A 26,986-nucleotide genomic window follows, 5' to 3' on the forward strand; every position below is an offset into this window, starting at 1 on the left:
TAGAGTGTATATTGTACACTTGGCTGAAGATAAATGTTAAGCAAATGTTGGTTATTGAAATAGAATTTTTTATTGTATTTGCTTTCTTTTGCGTGTAGCTGATACTTATTTTGTTAGTTACTGTGAATGTTGTTGAAACAGAAAAAACAGGATGTGTTTTAAAACAAATGCATGTACAAAAGGAACATAGGGAATAGTTTGAGTCAGACCTTTGGCCATTTAGCTCAGTATTGTGTATTCTGAATGGCAGCAGCTATCCAAGGTTTAAGACAAGACTCTTTCTCAGTTTTGCCATGAATTCAACATAAGACCTTATTTATTTATCTTTTTATAATATTTGTATTCCACCTTTCCTCCAAAGGGCTCATGGTGGCATAAAGAATCATAGAATTGTAGAGTTGGAAGGGACCCCCAAGGGTCAACTAGTCCAACCCCCTGCAATGCAGGAACCTCAACTAAAACATCCATGACAAATGGCCATCCAACCTCTGCTTAAATACCTGCAAGGAAGCAGAGTCCACAACCTCCCAGGGGAGTCTGTTCCAGTCAAATAACTCTTACCATCAGAAAGTTCTTCCTGATGTTTAATCAGAATCTCATTTCTTGTAGCTTGAAGCCATTGGTTTGGGTCCTACCCTCCATCACAGAACGAACAAGCTTGCTCCATGTGACAGCCCTTTAGATATTTGAATATGGCTATCCTATCTCCTCTCAGTCTCCTCTTTCTGAGGAGTGTGGTTTTCCACCTTCCCATTTTATTCTCACAACAACCCTGTGAATTAGGTTACGCTGGAAGGCAGTGACAGGCCCAATTTCATCCAGTGAGTTTCAATGCCAGGTGGGGATTAGTACCCTGGTCTCCCAGGCAGGTTCTAGGCAGACAATCTAACCATTACACCACACTGGGTTATGATAAGTATTGTCTCTTGCCCCCCCAATTTAGTTTGTGGGTGTATCTGTGATTTTTCACAGCTAGTCTGTTTCTTTTAATACTGACTCTTTGCTAAGTTCTTTAAACTTTCTCACAGCTGCTATTAGTCCTCAACCATATTGGTAGACAATGCAAATCCATTCCACTACCACACATACTCAGGTGTTAGAATTATTTCCATTCCTTTCTCCCAGCTTTTTATTGGTGTTCAATAATGTGTAAGTGGAAAAGCCTGTATGTTAAAAACCCCTCCCCAAACTTTGGAAAAATATTCTGTTTATAACCTACCTGTCCTGCAAGGAGCTTGTGCAGCATGGTTCTTCTGCTCCCCATTTTATCCTCACAACCACCCTGTGAGATAGGTCAGGTCCAAGGTGACCCAGTGAGCTTCAGGGGGCTGAGTGAAGATATGAACCTTAGTCTCCCAGATCCTAGTCCAATGAGACTACACCACACTTGCTTTGGAGCACCTAGGCTTCATAATGAAACCACCCAGTGTCTAGTAGGCTAGCCAATAGCTCCTCCTCTTCTGGAAGAACTATAAAGGCTTTCTTTTCAGGCTGGAACTTTGTCTGGGTAGCAATAGTACGATTCACTACTGATCTTAGCCCAGCTCTGACCATTGTCCACAGGTTCTTTCAGAATAGCTTTAATGGGTGTTATAAATGGCCATTAGCTGATCACCTATGGTGAGCAACAATTAGTTCAGGTGATTAGATGGCAAGTTTTCCCAAACTTTCTGAGAGAACACCTTCTCCCGTCTCAACCTACATACCTGTTAAGATCAGCAGAAGATGCTCTCCTGGTGGTCACTGATTTTAATGAAGTGCAGAAGCCATAGAAGAGTCGTTTCAGTGGTGGCTCTGTGTCTGTGGAATGACCTCACTGAGGGGCATCTTACCACAACCTTATATAAGTTTAGATACCAGTTAAGAACCCATCTCTTTCATCCAACATTTAGAAACTGATGGGTTACATAATTTTTGTGGTGTTGTTAATTATGTAAGTTATGAGAATAATTTTAATCTTTCTGTTCATATGCATTATGTTTTTATAACGCCCCCCTTTCGCAAACCGCCTGGAGACCATATTTTGGTAAGGGCAAGATAGAACTCTTTTAGTGAATAAATTAATAAGCAACTGGAAGAAGATTGGATTTTTTGGTTTTTTTTTTAGGTTTTTGATGTGCCCTATAAACGACTGGCTGAAACCTGTGCATGCAGAGAAGCTAGTAGCAAACTGCGCACAGGAAACCTCTGTGGGTTTATTTCTCCAAGGCTGACTTTAAAATCTAGTTAAATTTGCAAATATCTTTGACTTCCCTTTCTTCTGGTTTTCTTTTCTTTCTCTCTCCTCCTTTTTTCCCTCCCTGTGTGTATTTTTTTAAACACCCCAGCATCTTTTCTTTGGCATGTTTCCGATTTCCCAAGCTGCAGCTGCGCGGAGCTGAATGGTAAATCAAACACCCTAAAATCTGTTGTTTTAACACAATGTCTAAGATTTGCCGATTCTCTTCCCCTCTCTCATTTTTTGCGATAACCACGCTGCCTCTTCTTTGTGTGGCATCCAAATAACTAATTGGGGTAGCTAAAGCCTGACCTGTGTTTTTTGGTGAAAATTAGCGGGTAGGTTAGGGGGTGAAAAGCGGATAATTCCCAAGCAGTTTAGATAAGTAGATATTATAGGCTTGCCATGTTAATTGGTATTAAATATTTTTTTAATCACTGGTGGCTTTCATCATCAGGCTCTCTTGTGGCAGACAGCATTCTCTCTTCTCTTACGGCCCTGGCTCTTTGCATCTTTGCAGTGCTCTTTCAAAAGACATTGCTGTAGCTTCTTTTTCATAAAGGCCAGGTCACATGGTCCTGTCGAGCTTGATGGCTGAATGGCGCAAGACACTCTGGTTTTGATCCGAGGCAGGCATGTGACTAAACAAACATAATTATTTATTGATTTATTACACTTCTGTTCCGGCCCTTCCTCCCTAAGGACCCCAGAGAGGCAAACACTAAAGTAGTAAAACAATGCAATTAAAAAAAAAAGCAGTTAAAAGATTTAAACATAATTTTAAATCACTGGGCAGTATCCAACGTTAGTTCTACCCTGAGTATACCCATTGGAATTAATGGACACAACTAACTTAGGCCCATTATTTTCCATGGGTCTACTCTGAGTAGGCTTAGGTGGATGCAGCATCTAAAAACATGTTTAACAGTCATGTATGCTCACAGATAATACAGTAGCACCTCGGGTTACGTTACCCTTGGGTAATATAAACTTCAGGTTGTAAAAGCAGCAAACCCGGAAGTGTTTCGCCATGTGTGCATGTGCAGAAGCGGTATACTGCTGTGCGCATGCCTATAACAGTGATCCTCAGGTTGCAAAAACCTAAAGATCCGGCCGGACCTCCGGAACGGATCTTGTTTGCAACCAGAGGTACCACTATAATTTCAAAGTTGCCAGCAATAGTATATTTCCAAAGCCTAGGTGAAAAGGAATGTTTTTTAATTCCTCTTGAACATTAATAACAAGGGAGATAGACTCACCTTACTAAGGAAGCCAGGGAAGCCATTCCATAAATAGGGAGCCACCACTGAGAAGGCCCTGTCGCAGTTCAGAACAGCACCCAGCAACATCATCACCTGCCAGTCATAGGACCTGAGATGGTTGATATTAGGTACTTGGCTCTAGTATTTGAAACTCCCATTGTTCTACACACATTTTGCGACAGGGAATTTCATTAGCGCGAGCAGTTCCTGAGCTCTGGGTGCAGTACTATGCCTAAGATTTCAGATTAAAACTGCAGAGAGGAAGGAAAGGAGGACTTTTTCTGCCTCCCCACTTCCAGCTACTCTCTGAAGACTGGAGAAGAGACCCTCTTATGAATATTAGGGGGATGGGCAGGGGAAGGACTAGACCACATGAAAAATGAACATAATATTTAAGCTGCAGTTATTCATTTTCAGCTTTGTATTGTTACATATAAAAAAAACCCCTAGGCTTTCCATTGTTGAGCCCATAACCCAAGTTTAAGGTGCCATTTAGCTCCTAGCTTTCATATCTGTTTCTAACACTGCTTGGCTCCCAAACCTTTCAGGTCTTGTGTGCTAGTAGTGACACCTTAAATTGTGGGGTGTATCAAATGGGCTGCAATATTTGAAGTTCTACAAATAACATTTGATTCGGGGTCAGGAAATGCTTTCAAAGGGGAGAGTAGAGTGCATGTTTCAGAGCCCACTTGAAGGCTAGCAGAGCCTGGGCACAAAGGAAGACATGGGTGAAAGGATGGGGGGAAATTTGCCAAACTAATGACTATAGTGGTACCTCGGGTTACATACGCTTCAGGTTACAGATGCTTCAGGTTACAGACTCCGCTTACCCAGAAGTAGTACCTCGGGTTAAGAACTTTGCTTCAGGATGAGAACAGAAATTGTGCTCTGGTGGCAGCAGAAGGCCCCATTAGCTAAAGTGGTGTTTCAGGTTAAGAACAGTTTCAGGTTAAGAACGGACCTCTGGAACACATTAAGTTCTTAACTTCTTAACCCAAGGTACCACTGTATACGTTAATTATTAAGACATAGACAAGCTGCAATACTTTTTTATATAATAAAGAAGGGACTATGCTAAATTGTGAAGGGTGGAAGATGATAGAAAAACACTGATGGGGTGGTTTTTAGGTGAAGGGTAAATGCATAGGATTCTGAAAGCTGTAAATAAAATGGGGGGGGGGTTTCCCGTATGGCCAGAATTAAGCCAGATGATGTGATTGAGGGAAGTGACCCTGCCTAAGAAGACTGGGATGGATTGGGAAGGATGCAAAAGAATGAAGAGGAAGCCAGCAGGTAGAAAGGCTGAGTTAAGGATAAATAAGAGACAATACTAAATTAAAAATGCCACCAACAAACTCCACTTAAAGAGCTAGTTCAGAGAACTTGCCAAAGATAGGGAGGAAAGGCACCGAGATAAAAGATTTATAGAATCAGCATCCCTCCCCACAAACATTGTGAGTGGAGAGTGTTGGGTGGATTGGAAGATAAACTCAATGAGCAAACTCCAGCTCTACTCCTTTCCCTTTCCCCATGCTGCTGTTTCCCTTATATGGCATTTTCCTACACCCTATCATTTTGTCGACAGGCTGTCTGGCTTAGGTCATGCATTTTTAAAACTCTGGACATCTTTAAATATCTGGGGGGTGTATTTGCTTCAAATGGCTTCTTGGTGGCTTTTCCTCTTGACTTTACACTCCCTTCCTAGAGAGACTAGCCTCACACCCTCCTTGTTGACTTTCCATCTGCTGGTAAAAACTGTTTCTTTCAAGACAGGTCTTTGGGAACTGGCTGCTTTTAAGGAGGGGACGTTTAATATTGATGTGTTGTTTTCACTATTTGCATTTTAATTCTTTTCATTTTTGTAGTTTCATTACTTTTTAACTATTATCTTTTATTTTGAATGAGTATTATATGGCCCCTGTAATAGTGCCAGTTCTGCACTGTTTCGTTGTCATTGTTCAGTGTGTGTGCATCTCAAGTGAACTATGCTGGTTGGTTTATGTAGGACTGGGGGACCTTCTTTAGCTTGAGGTCCACATGCCGGGGGCGGGGCTTCCAAGAGCCACATGCCGGCTCAAAAAGTGGAGCAGAGCAACAAGGCAGATTTTACCTTTGTACAGCGGACTAGTTTCTACACATACACATCCTTCATCCAGACACGCAAGAGCTATTATCAAAGTTCAGGAACACATTCCAGCCAGCCAAAAACACTCAAGGAGATTACAACGCAGGACAGTGAAGGTGTGGCCTGGGAAGAGGTCTGGCGACCAGGTAAGGTGCCCTAGAGGCCCACATTCAGTTGCCCATCTATATAGCAGCCTGTGAAGAGTCTTCAACAATGTATAAAGGGGAAGAGGGTGTTCAGACACCAAACCTTGCATTGATGGTAGATGAATTACTCACACACCCATCCTGCAAAAATAAATAAATAAATCTGCATTTAATTTTCTGTCATTAATTTTTCCCTCCTTGTATTTTCTGCAAGACTGTCTCTGTTCTCATCTGGGAAATGCTGGAGAGTATGGAATGGCCATAAACATTTGCACATCAAAAGTTCTTTATAAATTGTTCACAATAAATGGGATATATCATGATAACTCCTTATTGTGTGAAGAGAATTTAATTATAAAATCACTAAAGCAAAAGAAATCACAGAGACAGAGGAAGGGAAGTATACAAGGAGATGTAATGGATTGTATAAACAGCCCATTTTAATAAGAGAACACTAGCAAAATTCCTGCCCCGTGTAGCTAATAACCAGAGCATTGCATTACACTCACAAACAAAAGGCAGGAAATTCAAAGATAAGGTGGACACCTAGTCCTTGACTCCAGCCATTGTCACAGAATGGCCCAAAGATTATGTGAGAGAGAGGAGGTGTCACTCATAACTTTGTTCTCTTCCTGCCTAACCTTGAGGAAGAGGCTAAGTAGGGCCATTGCTGAATTCAATTTGTGGTTGCCCACAAATTTTTCAACCCAAAGACCACATACTCATGGGCAACCTGACAGGTTCCACATGCCAGTGGAGGGCAGGGTCAGGGACAAAAGTGGGCAGAGTAATTGGTACGGTAAATTGCATTCCAGCCATGCAAAAGCCAGAGGTTTCTACACACAAGGACACACAAAGTGATTTGACAGCCTTTCTCAAATATCTAAAAGGCAGTCTCATGAAAGATGGAGCAAGCTTGTTTTTGGCTGCCCCGGAAGGTAGGACCCAAACCAATGGATATAAATTATAAGAAAGGGGATTCTGACTAAACATTCTGACAACAGGAGCTCTTTGACAGTGAAATGGTCTAAGCCTTTCTTAACCTGTGGGTCCCCAGATGTTGTTGAACTACAACTCCCATCACCCCTAGCTAGCAAGGCCAGAGCTCAGGGATGATGGGAGTTGTAGTTGAACAACATCTGGGGACCCACAGGCTGAGAAGCGCTGTGTGACCTGCTTGCCAGGAAGAAATTTCTTGAGGGCCAAGTAACAGATTTCTCCCCATGCTGTGGTTCTGAAAATACTGCTTCCCTAAAGATACCTCCTGCAGGAACGAAGTTGCTGTTGGTGCCAATATCAGCTTCCCTGCTACATCAAGTATCACAGGGACATAGGGAGCTGCCTTCTACTGAGTCAGACCAATGGGCCATACTGTAAGCACCTACTTGCAGCAGCTGTGTAGAGTTTCAGGCAGTGCTAGCTGGAGACACAGGGAATTGAACCTGGAACTTTCTGCATGCAAAGTGTATGCTCTGCCACTGAACTATGACTCTTCCTCTTTCTTTCTTTCTTTCTTTCTTTCTTTCTTTCTTTCTTTCTTTCTTTCTTTCTGCCTTTTTCCTGATAAGCATTAATGGCTCCTTTACAGCAATATGTGCTCAAGGGTCTTTTCGAAAAGTGGATATTTGACCTGACAGACCTTGGCTGACAGTCAGGCTCCCATGTATGCATTCTGAAGCTTTGTGCAAAACAGAACATCTCAGCGGAATAAAGGAATTTACAGACTATTGCTTCATCACGTAGCAGCCTATGTTCCTCATCCCCCCGCTTCTGTCTTTTCAACTTGAAACAAAACCTCTCTTTTAAAACCAGGTTAAATGCAAAGCTTCTAAGTAAGACATTTAATAAGTAAAAATAATCAGGGATGTGCAAGGCTTCCTGGCAGAATTCCGTCACAAAATGTGCAAGAGGCTTTTTCCCCCCCTGAGCCATGGATTTTGGCAACAAAACCCCATCATGATTCTTGTTCGCTTTCTTTCACTACTCCACTTATTATATTTAATCCCATATTTGCTATATTTAGAGAACACATATAGGCAAGTTTACTCAGAAGTAATTCCCACTGAGATTGTTGGTCTTTAACTCCAGACAAAAGTCTTTAGGATTACAGCCATAACCTCAAACAACCTGTGTGTAATTCACTCACAATAGCACTGCATCATGGGCATTATAGTCATAAGGAATCATATATATATTTAACCTTTACATAGAGAGAATCACCTTCAGTTTCACATTTCAGGGTGCCCTAGACATCCTGAAATGCTGGGCCCCTTCCTCTGTCAATAGGTGCTCTTCTCCATTTATACATCCTGGTGGGATTACCTGGCAACAGTGGTAGACAACAGCACCAGTCTAAACATGGACATGTGGCTGGGGCTAGCCACTAGTTTATTTTCTCACAAATGCTCAATGGCATTGTGGGGAATTTACATGGCAGCCAGACCCACCTGCCAGTTGGTGCTTTTATCACCAGGTTTTTAAAGAAGAACCTAGGAGAGGCCTCAGTAGTGGGGCTCTCTCATTGTTCCGATCTATCACTAAAGAGCAGGTTTTCCCTTGGAAAGGAGTGGGCAAGGGGGGAACCTTCTCGTACCTGTTCCTAGAAAGCATGGGTCAAGTGGAAAACCACTCAGACCTGTGCTTCCTAGGCACAGCACAAGCATAAGTGTGGACAAGCCCAGTGTGAAGAAGCACTTTCTTCATAGCCAACATAGTTAAAATACAGAATTTGCTTCCACGAGATTTAATGATGGTCACCAACTTAGATTGCTTTAAAGGGAGGGTTGATAAATTCATGTACAATAAGGCAACCAGTGCCTGCTCAGGTGCTGCTTGCAGGCTTTTTCTATGGGCATCTAGTTGACCACTATGAGAAGAGGATGTTGGAATAGATGGGACTTTGGCCTGATCCAGCAGAGTTCTGCTTATGTTCTGTATTCCTTTGTTTCTAAAAAGACATCAGAGATCCAACAGGTATGCTGAGAGGGTGAAGAGATTAGGTACATTTTTGCACCCAAAACACACAGTTGGGTGAATGTATCACCCAACCCATCCAAATCTCACAATATTATAAGCCCCATGTATGCCACCATGATCTTAAAGGAAGAGCAGCATAAAAGTATGACAGATATTATAGCAGTGGGGGGAAATGCACATTTGTACATGAACTTCAACACAAGAGTTTATTGAGCTATGAATATGCTGATTGGCCAACCAATCTATGTAGTCTGTCCAGGGTATGTTGCCACAGCCTCCTGTCCCACATTCCTGTTGTACTTTTATATAGGTCATTGTGCACATGGTCCTTCATGTGCGAAAATTATCACATCCCATAGGAATCAGTGCTAAGGACATGCTCCGCACAACCATTTTTATGAGTCATTGACTTGTTCAGTAGATGCACTGGTTGGATAAGATGTGTTGAACCACCCACCAAATCTTAGACAAACAAATCAAGACATACTGTGTTGCAACACAGTATATCTTGTTTTGATTTGTTTGACTAAGATTTTTCCAGGGCATCCTGTCTTGCATAGAAACATGAAAAGAGCACTGCTGGGTCAACAAATGTCCATGTATCCCAACGTCCTATTCTCACAGTGGCTAGTGGGAAACCCACATGCAGAACATGAGCACAATAGCCCTCTGCCACATTTGTTCCCCAGCAACTAATATTCAGATGCAAACTGCCTCTGATAGCCATTGCAATTTGTAGGCACTGAAAGCCTTGCCCTCCATAAATTTGCCTAATCCTCATTTTAAAGTTGTCCAGGTTGATGACTATCTCTACATCTTGTTGTAGCAAGTTCCACATATGACCTATGTGCTTTGTGAAGAAGTATGTTCTTTTTCCAGTCCTGAATGACCTAAAATTCCAGCTTCATGACTCCTTACTTGCCTAGGTTGTGGTTAGAGAAGAGTGTGTGAGTGTGTGTAGAAACTAGCCTACTGTACAGAAGTAAAATTTACATTTGTTGCTCCACCCACTTTTGTATCTAGCCCCACCTACCAATGGCATGTGCCCTCCCCCAAAGATTCCCCCCAAAATGGAATGTGGCCCTTAGGGTGAAAAAGGTTTCCTACCCCAGGCGAAAGGAATAGCTGTCAGGTAGTTAAAACACCAGTAAGCAAGTCTCTTAACAGTGATAGGCCAGAAATGGTCAGATGTTTCTACCTGTGGCTTAGAAAGTCCTCCAACTCAAGCTTCCTTATTGGTCTGAGCAATTAACAGAACTGGCCCAAGCCATTTTACTCCCTGAAGCAAAGGACATGATGGTACTTCTTCCTGCCCCCATTCCATGTATGGAAGGTGTCTAGACTGGCAATTGAATCCTACTTTATCACCAGTGTTGGATTAGCATCCTCCACTGTATGTGAGGGAAGCAGGCCAGTATAGGCTGTGTGGAACACACACCTCTGATTTCCAGCAGCATCCTGTTTCTGACTGGAATGTGTTTTTGAATGCTGATGGTGCCTCTTGCTTAGGTGGAAAGGTGATGTGTGTGTCTGGAGTGTTCACATTTGTTGCTCTGCCCACTTTCGCCTCTGGCCCTGGACACCACTGGCATGTGGCCCCTGGAAAATCACTGAGAATAGAATGTGGCCTTTGGGCTAAAAAGGGCCCCTGGTGTAGGTCATACTAAGCCAGATGTACCAAGGGGCTGTTCCATTATAAGGAAGCTTTCTGTACTCTAAGGCAGGGGTCGGCAAGGTTTACCTCACCTGGGCCGGTTCACTCCAGCGGAGATCCCTCCGTGGGCCTGAGCGCACCCACAGACGTGATTTCCGGTGCCGTGGAAGCAAGTCCCCGCACTGCACTGATTTAGCACAGCACACGGGGTCTCGCTGAGTGAGCAGCTCAGTTTGCGGCGGCTTGTGGGCCGGTTAAATGACCCCCATGGGTCACTTGTGGCCCCTGGGCCTTAGGTTGCCGACCCCTGCACTAAGGGAAACTGCTGCTGCCACCACCTCATTGTGATTGCCTCACTGCTGTGCCACTAACCCCGGCAGTTAGCTGGCTCTGCTGTAGAGCTGGCTCCAGACTTCTTTTACCTCCTTTCACCTCTGACTCATTTCATCCTGCCCTCCGACGTGACAGGAGCCAGGTGCAACACCCTGGCGGACCTTTGAAAATCTCCTGAATGCCTCTCCTACTTGTAGGAAGGACGCCTAGGGAATGGACTGTATCTTTCTCTTTTTCCTCTTCTCTCTCTCTCCTTCTCTCTCTCTCTCCCCTACCCCCAGTCTTTCTTGTTAGGTTGATGACAGAGTCCCTCTTTCCCATCACTCGCCCCCACCCTCCCTCCCTCCCTCTCTCTCTCCCTATCAGCTGCCTAATCTGCCTGCATATTCTGACACACACAGCTGCGAGAGATGAAAACTGTGCTGTTGATAGATGAAACTTTGGATAAGATTACATGGTTTTGAATATCTTGATGACATATTTGTCTGAAAAGTCTTTTAGAGGACAGCCTAATATAAATGCACGGAAATGTTTCTAATGACTAGCATTTGTCTACGGTCTCCATTTGAAAGATGAAACATTCACATATCATTTGCATTTGTATGTGAAGGCAAACTTTTCAATAAATGCTTCTTCCAAGTGAGAAGAGTTAACTATTTACTCAAAACATGCCCGGACGATTACATTCCGGGTGTAATTGGCCTCCACTAGAATTGGCAGTTGCCACACTCATGGCAGTATAGACCTGATTAAGGCTGGAAGTTGTTAAAAAATACTGGTGATGTGTTATTTGCTTATGTCCCTAAGATGTTTCCAGAATAATTTCTTGATTTGATTTGCTAGTGAATTATCTGTCTCGGTAGTGGAGTAGATACTAACATGGTATCCCATATTACATTCCAATAGTTATCTGATCACAGACAAGATTGAGGACATCTCCACAGCAATGTTCTCTTTTGCAGATATATTCTACAACATGTCATTGACACAATCATTGTGCAATAGTGGTGTGTTTATAGTGAACCAGCCACATGTCATTCCCCTTCTTTAGTTGTTCTGTGATGCTTCCCCAGTGTGATTGCATTATTGCTGTCTGGAGGGGACACACAACAAGAGTGACACACACACACCCTGAACATTTGTGGTCTAAGGAGGTGCAAGATTTCAGCAGGAAGTTACAGGACATGCACTGATGGAAAACAAAGAAGTACGTGAACCCTGAAGCCTTTGTAGGCGCAAACAGTATTAAAAGCAGGATTGCAGCTAACCACCCTCATTCAGTCAGGAGCACAAATAATCAAGAATGCACAATAAAAAGATGTCTGGAGAGGGGGCAGTTGAAAACAACCTGTCAAATGAATTTATCTCTTTCTTGCTAATGGAACATGATAGGAAATAGCATAGGACTGAGGTCTAAGTAGACTCATTGCTAAGACATTAGCCTTCCACCCAACGGACATCAGCCACCATTGCTGTTGCCCCTATGTGACTACAGGATCCAAATGGCATCACATAGATGCCAGCAATTATGCCAGACTGCTCATGTGTGCAATTACCTAAAGTTATATGGAATAAATGTGGGGGGGGGTTTTGCAGGGTGCATAAGTTTCTCTGATAGCAAAAGAAAAAAGCTTTATTTTTCAAACTCTCAGTGAAGTTACATTGGTAGCCTGATAATAGAGCCTTCGCTAAAACAAGCTGTCCATGTATCCTGGAATAACCTTTCCACCCATTAATTATTGCAATTAGGGAATGTAATATTTAGTTAGCTTTTCTTAACCTAAGAATGGCATGTTACATATTATTGGAAATGGCCAAAGCAGGTTATCTGCATGTCTCAATGGGTCAACCTTTACCTTTCCTATTACAGGTTATCCGTGTCATTCTTGGAAATCATTGACTTCCTGGACATTGACTCTGTCATGGAAAAATTGTGGGGGGGGGAGTCTTCCTTGCAGAAAAATGCTGAATAACATTTTTCAACTCTCCTGCTGGTGGGGAAAAGGAATCATTCATTTTTGCTCCTCTCTGCCAAATCTGATTGTGATGTTCATATTAGGTATGAACTTTTTTTTTAAAGAAAATTCACCAGCATTTTAGTGTGAATTTCTCCTAATGCACACAATTTTGTATGCAATTTTACCTAACAAAGTGCATATTTGTATGTTATTTTCACTAATATACCCAATGATATGCTCTACCAAAATACATGCATTTTGTACATGTTACTTAGCTGGAGAACTGCACTGTGAAATTCAGAGAAGTGCAAATTTTGAAGGATGACTATGTTTCAGTTCATGTAATGCTTCAGAAAGTGCCAATCCTGTATGATTGCCTTCACTGCAAACTGGATCAGAGTTCTCCTTCATCCCTAAATCTAGCATTACACTGTTGTTCAAAAGGCAAGGCTAACTGTTAATGCTTGTTATTGCAGTGAGATATGTTGTGACAGTCCCTGTTACGGTGCTTTTAATGCCCAGCATATGATAGCAGGTTGGGTCAGGAATCTCAACCCTTGTTCTATAGACACCAGCTGAAACATTTAAACTTAACAGGGTCACAACATGGTGCAGACAACAAGAAATTTTGCAAAGAGAAGACTTTGTTTTCATCCCACCCTTCTGCCAATTTTGGCAGCATCCATAAATTTATTTGATGCACTTTATATGTTTAATTAAAACATTATATTAGCACATTTACAGTAAGTGATAAAAACACTCTGGTGGTGGTGGTGTAATGGGCAGAGAGCCTTTGAAGCAATCGGCAGATCTGAAATTGCTAGATGTGCACAAGTAAATCAGATACAGAATCCATAAATTGGAACGAATCTCTTCAAATTTTCTGCCACTTCATATATATTAAAATGACTTCTTTTAAGTGTTCGTCAGTGTGGACTTGGCATGTGCAGTGTATTTCATTAGGGTGTGCACCCAGGGAATTTGATTGATTGGTTGGTTGGTTGATTTAATGTCAATGAAGGAAGGGGGGGATGACAAGACAAACAAATACAGACTAGGAAAAGCTAAAGAGGAAACCAACCAACCACAAGGGTGGTCAAGAAGCCAAAATAATAGATATATCCTGCAGGAAAATATACCTCTGCCAAGATGACCAGAGGCAGGGCAGACCTGCACTGTTGATCCTTAGCAGTGCTATGAATCAAAAACGTAATGCAGCCATTGGACTAAGTACAGGATCTTCTTTGAATGTGACAAATAGTGTCACATTCTCAGGAGGCTTCTGGTGGCCCACCTTTATGTGTCACTCACATATGTTTCCTCACAGAACAAGCCAGCCTTGTGAATTTGATCATGAAAATGATTCTGGAGCTCTTCCACCGGGAGGAAGCAGGACTTCTAAATCCACCACCTGCCATCAAACAGCCTTGAAGATGATACTCTCCTGATCATTCCATTGTTTCAAAAACAGGTGATAAAGGAGATAATGAGCTTGTGAATCATTGCTGTTTGAGCAGAAAAACACACATACTCACTGGCCATTGAAACACTTGTACTCCTGACCCCAAGATCAAATCCAGGACAACTGCTGGATGTAAAGTTCACTTTGTCTGGGCTGGCAGAAGGAAAACAAGCAAGGCTGTTTATTTCCTTCATTAATGGGGAGACTGGAGATCAAGTGTCCTGCCAGTACCAAAACCTGGCAGCTTCTTTGCAGGAATCTGGTGTCAAGCCAAATCACTCCTTGTGGTGCGAAATTCTGCCCTTTTTTAAACATTTAAAAAAAGAACAGGTCATGAGAAAACATGAAAGTGACAGATTCTCACATAACTGTCCATTTCTCTCTAGCTTGGCTTTGCATTTTATTTTAATTTGCTTAGCAACGTAAGAGCCTGGCTGCTGGATCAGGCCCATCTAGTCCAGCCCTATGTCCACACAGTGGCCAACTGGATGCCTCTGGGAAGCAGGACCTGAGTGCAACAGTAACATACTCTGTGCTTGAAATTCCCAGAAGCTGGCATTCAGAGCCAGACTGGCTCTGACACTAGAGGTAGAACAAAAAGCTTGTTTGCTTATTCTCTTGTTTGTTTATTTTGTTGCCAGATTAAAAAACAGATTAAAGAGAGCCAGCATGGTAGTGCGAGGGGTTGGGCAGAAATTTAGCTTGCATAAAGCCTTTCTCAGTGGGCTTTAGTGAGGCTAAGAGAAGGAGTGTCAAAAGACCTGTGTCAGGCATAGGCAAACTCAGCCCTCCAGATGTTTTGAGACTACAATTCCCATCATCCCTGACCGCTGGTCCTGCTAGCTAGGGATCATGGGAGTTGTAGTCCGAAAACATCTGAAGGGCCGAGTTTGCCTGTGCCTGACCTATGTGCACTCCTGTGAGCTTTTAGGAAGAAAGGCAGAGGCAGGATATAAATGAAATATATAATCATTTAAAAAATAAACCCTGGTCCTTGAAAATAAAACACTTCAATTTTATGCAACTATGCAGATTTGAATTACTAAGCATGTGCAGTATGCCACCAAACCTCCTTTATAAGAGCCTAAAATGTTCAAGACTATTTTTGTTGTGTAGCCTACCACGTCTCAAACTGATGCCCCACCCTTCCCCTCAATGTTCCCCAAATGCTCAGGATGCTCATAGGTGAGGTAACCACTCTTTTGATCCACAGCAACATTGTGAAGTAGGATACATTGCGCAAGTGGCCCATTGTGATCCAGAGAGTTTCATAGCCCCCCAGGGGTTTGAACCTGGGTCCCCCTAGTCCAAGTCCAACTCCCTAGCTACTGCTTCGTGCTTATTCTCCATAGCTTGTACTTGTGTGAGCCATAATTTATGCATTTATGTCAGAGAAATTCTGATGGGCTGTATTCATGTACACAGAGTAGACCCAGTGAAATTTACAGACCTGACTAACTTACATCTATTCATTTCAGTGGGTCTATTCTAAGTAGAACTTAGTTGAATACAACCCACCAACTTTAATGGAATGGTGGGGAGAGTTGAGGGCTGGAGAATAAATTATTAGTGTCCTCATTAAATCCTTCCAGCTGCAAAGTTCTGGCTCTGTACGAAAGTTAATGGCTACCCAATGTACTAGATAATGCAAAGCACAAACAAAAAGCAGAGTGGGAATGATGCCAATGTATGCTAGAAACTGATTATGTAGAAGTTATCTAATTCTCATTAGTGATTCTGTGTTAAACATTCTGGAGTGTCCGGATGTGAATGGGGCAGTGGGGGGCGGGGGACAATTGCTCTGCTCTGTCCAAATATTGACTAGGATTAGAAGTGATGTGATTCTGTCTCATCTCCAAATGTCTCCAGCACTTCAAATCTAAGCCTTTCATTAACATTCACCACTGCCTAAGGGGCTTCTTTAGTTTATCAGGTTTGGGGTTAGTTAGACACACACTTCACATTCCAAGACCTCAATATGTTGACTGCTACAGAAAGTTGACTACCACCCATGATTCATCTAAGTTTTATTTTGGGTCGACTCATTGAAATGAATGAACATTACTAAGTTAGGCCCATTCATTTCAACTGGTCTATCCTCAGTAAAACTTGGTTGGATACCACCCTTTTGTCTTGTACACTGGTGGCTAAAATGCTGTAACCCCAGCTTATCCAAGGTGATGCCTGCCAGATGTTGCTGGACTACAATTTCCTTTGGTCATGCTGGCTGGAACTGAGGGCAGCTGCAGTCCAACAATATTTGGAGAGCACCACCTTGTAAATTACATTGAATTCAGTGGTACCTACTTCTAAAATTTTCAAAGCACTGTACATATATTTTAAAGACCAGAGGCTGTTCCCCTGCTTGCATTGCTTGTCAGCCCTGCCTATCTGCTACCCAATACCACAAAAAACCCTAAGTCATTGCCAACCACTCTCCCTTTACAGCTAGCTGGCCACCCCTCCCCTCACATCTCGCCCCAAACACTCTTCCCATCAGATCCCCCAACCCACTCTTTCAATTTTGCCTAATGTATGTATTTTTCCAAGCAAGCAATTTCTTCTAGTATGGTTCATTTGTATATAAATTATTTTCACTAATGTATACATTTTTATTCAAAATTTTCCATAATCTACTCATTATTTGGCTGGAGAATTGCATTGCAAAATTCAGAAAAGTGTGAATTTCAACAGATAGCTGTGTTTTGAGTGGTACGTAGTTTTGAGAACTGCAAATTAGGTAGAATCTGAACTGAACTGGATGCCTCCCCCATGCCTACTTCTGTAGACATGGTAAGAACTGTGCTGTAAATAGATCTGCCTAGCCAAATCTGTGGGAAACAGAATGGGGGTATAGAAAGTTCTATAGACTGATCTATCAGGACTCTTCTTGTGGATAGCACAAGACTGTATTTATGACTGGATAATCAAGATATGGGGTTGTATCCAATGTAGCATTCAGTTAAAGTCACTTAGTGATATTCTTGTTCTGCTGGTGAAATCCTTTGCACCAGCAGAATGTTGTTCTGCAAGAGAATGCCTGAGCAGATTGCTGGTAACTTTTGGGCACAATCTGTTGTGCAAGGAGTTTTTGCTAGTACAACTGTTGTGTTGGATTCCTCTGTTGTACAAAACAATTAAAACTCACCTATCTGCTAGTGTAAAAATCCTTGCACTAGCAGACAGAGAATGTTGCATACAGCCCTCAAATTTTTAATGCCCCGTTTTATTTACACACACACACCCAAAAAGCACATCAACACCTCTGTGCACTGTACCTTCCAAATGCCAGTTATTAAACTCGAGGTCTCAAATTCTTTGGGCAGGCTTGCCCCCGCCCCCACCAAACCAACCCCTTGTGTTAATTTGACCACTGCAAAACTGCCCCCTTGAAATAAATGTATCCAGAGGCCTTGCTTTAATGCTCTTAATCTTTCTCACACATTCTTTCTACGTTAGACATCCTTGGGCATAATGAAAACCTATGTGCCATTTCAGCAGCAGAGCACTGTGGGTTTTGACCTGTTCACTCTCTGACATCAGCAGATCTATCTCATTGGGTGAAAGTAAAAAGCTTGTGATTAAAAAAAAATGACTAATACATGAGTAATGCCAGGTCCCATTGTGCTAACGACCCTCTGGACATCACTTGTTTTGATGGCAAAGCTCTTGGACAGCAAGTGCCTACTATTTAGGGCAGGGAAGCGTTCATGAGTGGGATGGTTGAAAGAGCTGAGATTGGGGAGTGTGATGGTTGGTTGCTTCCTGAGTTGCAGCTGCATCATTCCCCCCCCATCCCCCTGCTAAATATTTTCTGTTCATCTGCAAACTTTGAGGTTCCCCTAAGCCTATGGATACCTTTCTCTTAGGAACATAGAAACTGCCTTACACCCAGTATGGGTCTATCTAAGCACTATCTGAGCACTAGTTCTTCTAGGTTTCAGTCAAGGTCTACTCTCAGCCCTACCTGGAGATGCTGGGGACTGAGCTTGGGACCTTTGCATGCAAGGCAGATACTCTACCACTGAGCTACAGCCCTTGCCCTTCCCCACCATCTTATGCATGGGTGGCCCTATTTTGCCTATATGAGGGCTGAACATCAGAAACAGAGGAAATGAAAGCGTAGTACCCAGATCCCAACTGATCAGAACACATTTTTCGGGGTTGTTAAGATACGACATATGGTTTATGCCCTATGTCCTACCTATTGCATTCAAGTTGCCCCCCCCCCGAAGGAATTACATGATATGCATTGGATTGGTGATTGATGGTTTGCAGTTCAACCTACAGTAAACAGCAGTTAATTTAACATAAAATCACATGAAAGTCATGTTCAAACTGTAAAGAACAAAAACTTCAGCATGAGTTGTTGACTTTCGGCTTTAAAGCTTTATTTCAATTTATTTAATGAGGTTCTCTCTCCTCTCCTCTCCCCCCCCCCCCCGCCTTCTCAGTACTTGCATTTTAAAAACAGCATACATATACAATTTTACATGAGATTTAACAATTTGTGTCTTAGTAAATGCTGTTAAAATTTGCCTGCCATCTTCCATCACATCTGATTTGCTGATTAGCAGATAGGTAGCTTTCTTCTTATAAAATGTGAAATCTCATTAAAATTCTAAATTTTTCCATAACTCAAAAATATTTCAGATGTATTAGCTACAACACGAGTCAGAATTTGGGTTCAAAACAATATTAGATTTGTTTAGCAATGAAGTTTTCGAAAAGCATATTTTTTTGGGGGGGGGTAAGTACATGGAATGGATAATCAAACTGTATAAATGCTGTAGCAAAAGGGAACACAAACACATATATACAAACTACATTGAGATTTAGACATTCCTTTTTTAAAAAAGGAGGAGTTTATGATAAGGAGGGGTTGGAATCTATGTCTAAAATATGTAATAGACTGGGGTGGGGACATTAGAGAAAAGAACAGCAAGAGAAAAGGAGGAAGCTACCACATTTACCAACAAGCAGAGTCCAACTTGATGTTCTGGGTAGGTTTAAAAAGATGAGCCTGAAAAAATAAAGAGAAAGTACACACATTCCAACTGGTCAGAAAGCTGTAGCCAGAGAAATGGATTATAGTAGTCTCAAGAAAATTCAGGGAACAGCAAGAGCGAGGGGCGGGGGGGAGATAGCACACTTACCTATCTATTCGCCCAGATATACTAGCTGGGTGCTTTTATACAGTGGGGTGTTGATTTTGTTTGTCCATAAACTGACATCTGGGGCATTTCCCGCTGAAGTATATACAGTGGTACCTCGGGTTAAGTACTTAATTCATTCCGGAGGTCCATACTTAACCTGAAACTGTTCTTAACCTGAAGCACCACTTTAGCTAATGGGGCCTCCTGCTGCTGCTGCGCTGCCGGAGCCCTATTTCTGTTCCTATCCTGAAGCAAAGTTCTTAACCTGAAGCACTATTTCTGGCTTAGTTGAGTGTGTAACCTGAAGCGTATGTAACCTGAAGCGTATGTAACCCATGGTACCACTGTATTGTGCAGTCATCCTGATTTGTTTTCACAAAATTTGCATGGAGGTTACATGGTGTCACCGTCAAATCGTTGTTGCTCTGTCCTTTCCACTGCAGTTTTCAGTCACTTTTCTTATCACAAAAGGTTGTTTTTTAAGGTGCATTTGTTGTGCAACAGTGCTACTTAGCCATTGCTATTTATTGCAACGTACCCACATTCCTTGTGGTGGGTTATGAAGGTGCACTCAGATCGCACAGCGGGCATAGACTGGCATCTCCTCTACCTGCTGCTGGACTACAACTCCCATTAGTCCTAGTCAGTACTGCCAATGGCCAGGGATGCTGCGAGTTGTAGGCCACAGGTTCCTCTCCTCTGCGCAACTGGATACTAAACTGCATAAACAAAAGCTGCAAGCGCACTTCCCACAATACCCACAAGCAGAGGTAAACTGTTATGCATGCATAGACCCAGTCAGTTATTTGGTAATAGTCTGTTCATAGTGTGGGAGGCAAGAGCAAAGGCTGGATTTGCACCCTTGATCTCCCCCACCTTGGAGAGATCACTGGTTTCAGCACTATTATCACTGGTAATGCAGCTCTATGTGCTACATGTATGTACAACTCGATTGTACACCTCTACTAGCCTCTTGCAAAGAACATTGGATTGAATCCTAAGTTTCTCTTCTGCTCCCCTAAGGGAAGGGGCAATTTATGTCAATTCCCATCCATCTATAACTCCACGCACCATTTCCTAGTATTCCCAAGGGTCACTCTACCCCCAGGAGCAGATATGCAGGTGGTGCAAGGAGATGCAGCAGGAAAGCAAAGGTGGGGAAGTCGTGTTCCATGGATGTGAATTTTGTTCCACTGTATCCTACATGATATCTATAAAATATATCTTGTCACTAGCGATAGGGGGAAATTTGATTCAGTTCACATTTTCAGGCTAACATAACTAATGTTCACTTTTTGAAACAACACACAAACTGAAACACATTCACCACTTCTCTGAATTTTTCAGTACAGTTCTCCAGCCAAGTACAGTGGTACCTTCGGTTAAGTACTTAATTCGTTCCAGAGGTCCGTTCTTAACCTGAAACTGTTCTTAACCTGAAGCACCACTTTAGCTAATGGGGCCTCCTGCTGCTGCCGTGCCGCCGGAGCACGATTTCTGTTCTCATCCTGAAGCAAAGTTCTTAACCTGAGATACTATTTCTGGGTTAGCAGAGTCTGTAACCTGAAGCGTATGAAACCTTAAGCGTATGTAACCCAAGGTACCACTGTAATGTGTACAAAAATGCATATATGAAGGCAGAGTGTGCAAAGAGGGGAAGCTGATTTACAAATACGTGCTTAGTATACACAATTGCATGCAAATATGTGCATATTAGGAGACATTTGCACTAAAATGTTGCTGAATTTTCATGAGGACTTGCTTTTTAAAAAAAATAATAATCCACAAACTGATGTGGAAATGTAGAGAACTGAAGTGTAGAAAAAATAAAATAAAATCTGAGAGAAACTAAAATGGACAGATTCTCCCATTCCCTACTCATCACAGATGAGTACACGCCCCAAGGAACTACAATCAACAAGAAGTTTCCTATTGTGTATGCCCATATCACGTTACTGTGTTATTTTATATGCATACCTAATATAGTAAAAAAAAAATTAAAAAATCTCTAGATTGTTAGCAACTTGCAGGAGAGTTTCAAGCACATATCAGAAATTTAGATTAAACTGAAGTGGGTTAAATTGCCACCCTGGTGCAACGGATCCCCTTAAAAAAAATTAAATTATTGCAGTTAGGAAAGTGACGGGGAAATGCACTGTAAAGTGTAGAATGAATAATTAACAGGAAGACGTATAGCCACCACACAAGCAAATCAGGATGAATGCATGATAAATGTTCATTGTCATATAATCTCACTGAAAGCAAATCGGGACGAATACTCTATAAAGACCAGACATTGTGTAAGCTTTGTGCAAACAAATAAAGATGGATGCTCAATAAACAGGTCATCTTGTGTACAACAAATAGGCCTTGTTTTTGATGGCACAGGCCCATTCACATGAGTGCCCTGATGAACATTGTAACATAGCCTGCTTCTACGAGTGGATTTCCTTTGCTAGATTTGGATGATAATGTATGAAGTCTTTAAATCTTCTTTAGCTAAGTCCCATCTCCCCACCCCACCCCACCCCGGTACTGTATGTGTAAATGAGTAGATGCATGCTGACCGTCAATAGAACATGATGTACATCGACTTCCAGCATGCTGCAAGTCCTACTCAAAGCAGAATACAAAAGGGTCGGTGTGCATGTGCCATTGGTAGCATCAGTGGGTACAAGTTAATTTGAGCAGCAGCTGCTTTTGCCATGGTGTAGTCAGTTGTGAGAATCAGCCTTAAGAAAAGAGGGGAAAGGATTCCATTCAACACCAAAATCATATGGTTTCCCTGAGTTTCTCACAGTTGTTTAAATGGATACGCTGTGATGCAGCACATAATTATGCATGCTCGATTCTTATTGGTTTCGATGGGGCTTAAGCATGCATAACTGCACACTGGATTGAAGCCACAGTGATTAAATAAAGGGGGTGGAAAAAGGAATTGGAATATGATTTCTACTCAATTTGTTATTGCAGCTGCATTTGGATCTAATCTGCTAGTCTCAGACCAAACTTCCAATTTATCCCAACAAGAAGCAGAATTATCAACAAAATACAGCGTCAGATTTGACCTCCAGACAATGCAATCCATACAAGAAATTAGAAAAGGGAAATCACAAATATATGTGTGTATATAACTGCTGCCTTTTGTTGTCTCATGATTCATGCCTCTGAAACAGACATGGGCATTCCTCTTTATTAAAGATAAACAGAAGGGTTGACAGGGCAAATTAATTTCATACATACAAATTAACTCAGCTTAGTCTTTCCTCTTCCCCACACTGAGACACCACCGCCTGGATCATTCTGTATTCCTTCCTGCCACCAGAAAACAAGAATTTATTGGACATATGTTTGTGTTCCACTTAATAAAATAATACGCCAATATTTTCCAGATCAACTTTGTTAGTAATTCATGAAGTGACTATTTATGCTAATCAGGCAGAAATATGTTTGCAGGCCTAATGCATTACATAAATTTGAATGCAGAATGTTCAATTATGAAATAAAATACAGGTGATACAAATAGTAAATTACACCCAATAAATATGTGTGTGTGATTAATGGATCTTCAAAGAGAGAGACGCATTGCTTGGACATCTGTGAGTTGTTTAAAAAGAAAAGGATTAATAAACACTGAATTACAAGGATGATTATTTCCATCATAATTCACCTATTTGTGATGGCTTCTAGTTATCAGACTGCTGTTTCATAGCTATGTATGTGAAGTAAGACTTGTTTCCTCAGCAATTTTACCCCTATCAGATTATCTCGTCTGATTCTATTATTTCTTTCTCGTAAATCTGCTAACAGTGATTTGTTATTTGCTTGCCCCGTTAACGGATCCGAAGCACTGTTAAAAGGATTTATCTAGCTCTGTGCCTAAGAGCTGTTGATGCCTTCGCCTTTTGTTACCCCGTGGAAGTCTTTGGGAAATCAATTTGGTTGCTTTTCATACTTAAATTCAGCGGACACCATTCAGTTCTGCGCCATAAAATAAGACACTGGATAAACAAAAGGTGCAGTAACTGTACTTAATGTGCTGGCCTTGATAGATGAGTTTGTTTAAGTCATAACAAATGACACTCAAAGTCAATATAACTCACAAGAGGTGTATTGCCTACTTTCTAAGCCCTCCTCTGCTTGTTTACTCAGCTAAGGAAGTCTTTCATATGCACTTGAGGCTTCCCCTGCCCCCCTCACTGAGGCAGGGATGGTACACTGACAGTGTTACATATTGCATTGAATCGTTTGTACTTTTCTGCAGAAAATAAATATAAGTAGAGATAAATAGGTATATACAAACACAGACATACATGCATGCATCTACTCCAATTCAGGAGGTTTTTAAGTAACTGAAGTTAGCATGTGGAACCCCAGTTTTAAACTGTGCTTTCTTCAAGAGGGCAATTCTTGAAAAGGAGAATATTAAAGCAGGGCATTAGTGATTGTAGATTGATAGAAAGACTTCAAGCAAACAAAAAATAGCAGGGGGGGCAGACTGAGGGAATTTGGCCTGTCATTGCTGCAGAAAGACAGAGGGTTGAATGCCTCTAATTGAAATGAAAGTGTGCAATTGTTAGAGAAGAAACACTCCTAATAGAGAACTGTAAATGTTTAGACATCCATTGTGAGAAGCTAAATAATACAGGAAAATGCTGCCAAAATGAGAATTATATGTTGCAGGAAAGAGGACAGTCGTGATCTTCCTTTCGAAGGTTTTCTTTAAAACTGTTCACAGTCCCCATGGTGAGCTACATAATAGACAACATTTGACAGTCCCGTCACCTCGAACAGTCAAATAAGGATAATCTGGCATAACCAGTAATTTGATTTGATATTTTGGGGGCCAGAGCCCAGTTGAGTTAACAGCACTTTATTTGCATTGCTAAATATCAGCTCAGATTCTGTTAGCCACACAATACAGTACTTTGAATTCCCTGTTTTAGCTTTCAAAGCTTACTCAGGTTTGGGAGGGGGAGGACACACACTAATTCTGGAGATATAGCATGTTAAAATGCCTCTGTCCAAAGAGACTGGTTTTGTTTTTGTGCCCCTCCCACTGAGGAGATGTTTCTAATTCCGTGCAATTGCTGCAAGTGTGAATTGCCAAAGAGCAATAAGTTTTCATTTAAAAGTATTCACACATGGCTGTGATTCATGGGAGGGAAGGAGCTAAGTGATCTATCGTGTAACATTCATCTTGCTCCGGGAAAAACCAAATAGAAGGAATTAGACTGTCGTGGTTGAGATTTATGAGGATGAGTGAGTAGTTTTTGTTGACAATTCCAACCAAGTCCTCCAAAATGGGAAATCAAACTGGACACATCCTATTAACTTTCTCATAAATACTGTTTTCTCAAGTTTCACCTGAGACCTCAGCTTTTACATTATTCCCTTATAGTGACCCACAATAATTAACATTTTTTCAGCTTTGTTATCAGCTTGTGACACACTCAAAAGTCTTGTGTAAAAGTCTGTGGATGACACACGTGGCATACCTTGATATTAAAAATCCTGACTGCAAAGGCTGAGATATGTCAGAATACGCAAAACACATATTTTCTTTACCAACCTGGGATTTTGTTACTACTGGGAATGAGGACTTCGAAGTCAGATGAGAAGCCTCTACAAACAGCTACTTAGTATAAAATTTTAAACAGGAAATTCTGAAAACATGCAGAAGCCATTGCACTGAAGTACAATGTTCAAAAGGCTGGTTTAATATATGACTAAGTGTCAGGAGTCGGGTTTCTGAGAATTACTTTTCAGATAAACAACTTTATAGCACTGCACTTAATCTTACTTACTAGAGACATCTCATTTATCACTGAATTACAAGTAACTTTAATTCTATTGATGTTGCCATAAAGTCAGTTGAAAATCAAGGCTGGCAGTTTTAAAGATTTTTGTCTTATCTCTCTCCCTCTCTCACACACACATCCCTGGAACAGACACCGCTACCAGGAACAATCCCCTTTCCTTCTCACTTCCTAGAAAAATACTGCAGGCTGCATCCTAAATAGAGAAATTATAGAGGTTTATAGCTTCGAGAATCCATTGACTTCGAGGGGTTAATGTCAGGCTGTCTAAACTTTCCTTTTTCTCTCTCTTTTTTAAAAAGGGCTTTTATTTTATGGATTTTTTTCCTTCATCTAAAAAATTGGAAGCTGTTCAACTCGAAACCGATCTGTGCCGAAAGGTGGCGCTGTCGAGGTTTAAACGGAACCCATTCAAGAAGGATTTTTTCACTTCGCGCAGCTTTTCGGCGTTGTTTGTTTTTGGCGACATTCCTTCCCCCGCCCCCGTCTCCCCTCCAAAAGAGAGAAACGAAACGCGATTATTATTAATATTGTTATTATTATTTTGCGTATTAAATGAATAGATCGCCACCCATTTCCAAAGGGGATCTGGATAAATAATATTAAGGGACTCTGTCGCTATTTCTTCAAATGCAGTTCATTTAAAACTTGGGACATCTTTTAAGGCAAAACTTTATTTGTTACTATGCAAAGCCATTGACCGCGGGGGAGGGGAGAGGCGGGAAGCGGGCTGCCGGTGGCTGGCAATTAGCAACTTTTCTTAACATTTTGACCCTCTCGCAGATCCATCGATGGGAGGTGGGCGGGGAGATCGGGTATCGGAAGAAGAAAAATGAAAAAAAAAAAATGAAGCAGAGGCGCGGCTTGCGAAATCAGATGGTTCCATGACACCGGAGCAAAGGCCAAAGGGTGCCTGAAATTTGTAAAGAGGAAAGTCTTGGACTTGCTCCTGCTTGGGGATGGGGGGGGGGCGGTTGGAGAGAAATGCTCTCCGGATTAACTCTTCCCAAGCCCATAAGTCCTCCAAAGATGCTGATGCGAGTTGGAGCCACGAGGGCTATCCAACAGCACCGTTCATCCCCATCACTGACCCATCCTTCTCCCCGCGGAAAGGAAGAAAAGATTGAGCTGGTGTGGTGTATAATCTTCTTCCACCACCCCCGGAAGTCCGTGGAACCCCAGCCTCCTCGCTCTCCTTAGCACGTGTCCTCGCTAGATCACTCCTCGCAATTTTTGAAATTTGGAATCTGTGAGCGCGTGTCTGCTCCACGCGGGCGGGCGGGGGGGGGGATACTTAAGGGGGAAAAGGGTGGGCGAAGATCAAGCCTTAGGACAACTCCGGGCAAAGTCCCAACGCGGAGATCAGTGTTAACCAAACAGACATATTTATTTATTTTTTTGCAAACGCTACCAGCCTAGAAAAAAAGTTAGCTCGAGATGTACAAGCCAACGCATGCAAGCACTCATACAAGCAAGGAATGTTAGGGAGCATCCTTACCTACTGAACAACACCAGCCATCCCCAGCCACGAGACAAAACATCCCCTTGGCTTTTCTCTATTCCTAACTGTAATGCCCGGTGGAGATAAATAGGGGCTCTGCCCCCCGCTTTTGAAGAATGAAAAATGGGAGTCCCCTTCCGAGGGACTCCGGAAAATCGCTTTCAGTCAGGAAGGAGTTAAAAAGTTCTGGTCCCAGCTGACAGTCAGCTGATTGGCCCCTGATTGACAGCTTCGAAAAGTTTCCTTGTTTCTATACTATTATGCTAAAGAGGGCCGGGTTCGCGGCATCGGATTGGCCGGGACTCGAAGTCAATTTCCCATTTGAAAGCTTGACGTCAGGAGCGCTATAAAACTCAGCAATGCTTTTAAACTCTCC

The 26,986-nt window shown here is 42.0% G+C and overlaps 2 long non-coding RNA genes across 2 annotated transcripts in view; one reads left to right on the forward strand and one right to left on the reverse strand.

Moving 5' to 3' along the window:
- LOC309537525 overlaps positions 1-22,563 on the forward strand; it is an 87,216-nt gene extending 64,653 nt beyond the window's left edge. The window contains exon 3 of the long non-coding RNA XR_014221955.1: positions 22,264-22,563. This is a non-coding gene — a long non-coding RNA (uncharacterized lncRNA). The remainder of the gene's footprint in view (positions 1-22,263) is intronic.
- LOC309537509 lies at positions 1,925-26,737 on the reverse strand. Its single transcript, XR_014221937.1, has 3 exons — positions 26,608-26,737; positions 22,534-22,605; positions 1,925-2,859 (listed from the first exon to the last, which is right to left on the reverse strand). It is a non-coding gene; the product is annotated as an uncharacterized lncRNA (long non-coding RNA).
- Positions 26,738-26,986: the final 249 nt, after the last annotated feature.

The sequence above is a fragment of the Podarcis vaucheri genome, assembly GCF_965113315.1.
Source record: "Podarcis vaucheri genome assembly, chromosome: 7".
NCBI lineage: Eukaryota > Metazoa > Chordata > Lepidosauria > Squamata > Lacertidae > Podarcis > Podarcis vaucheri.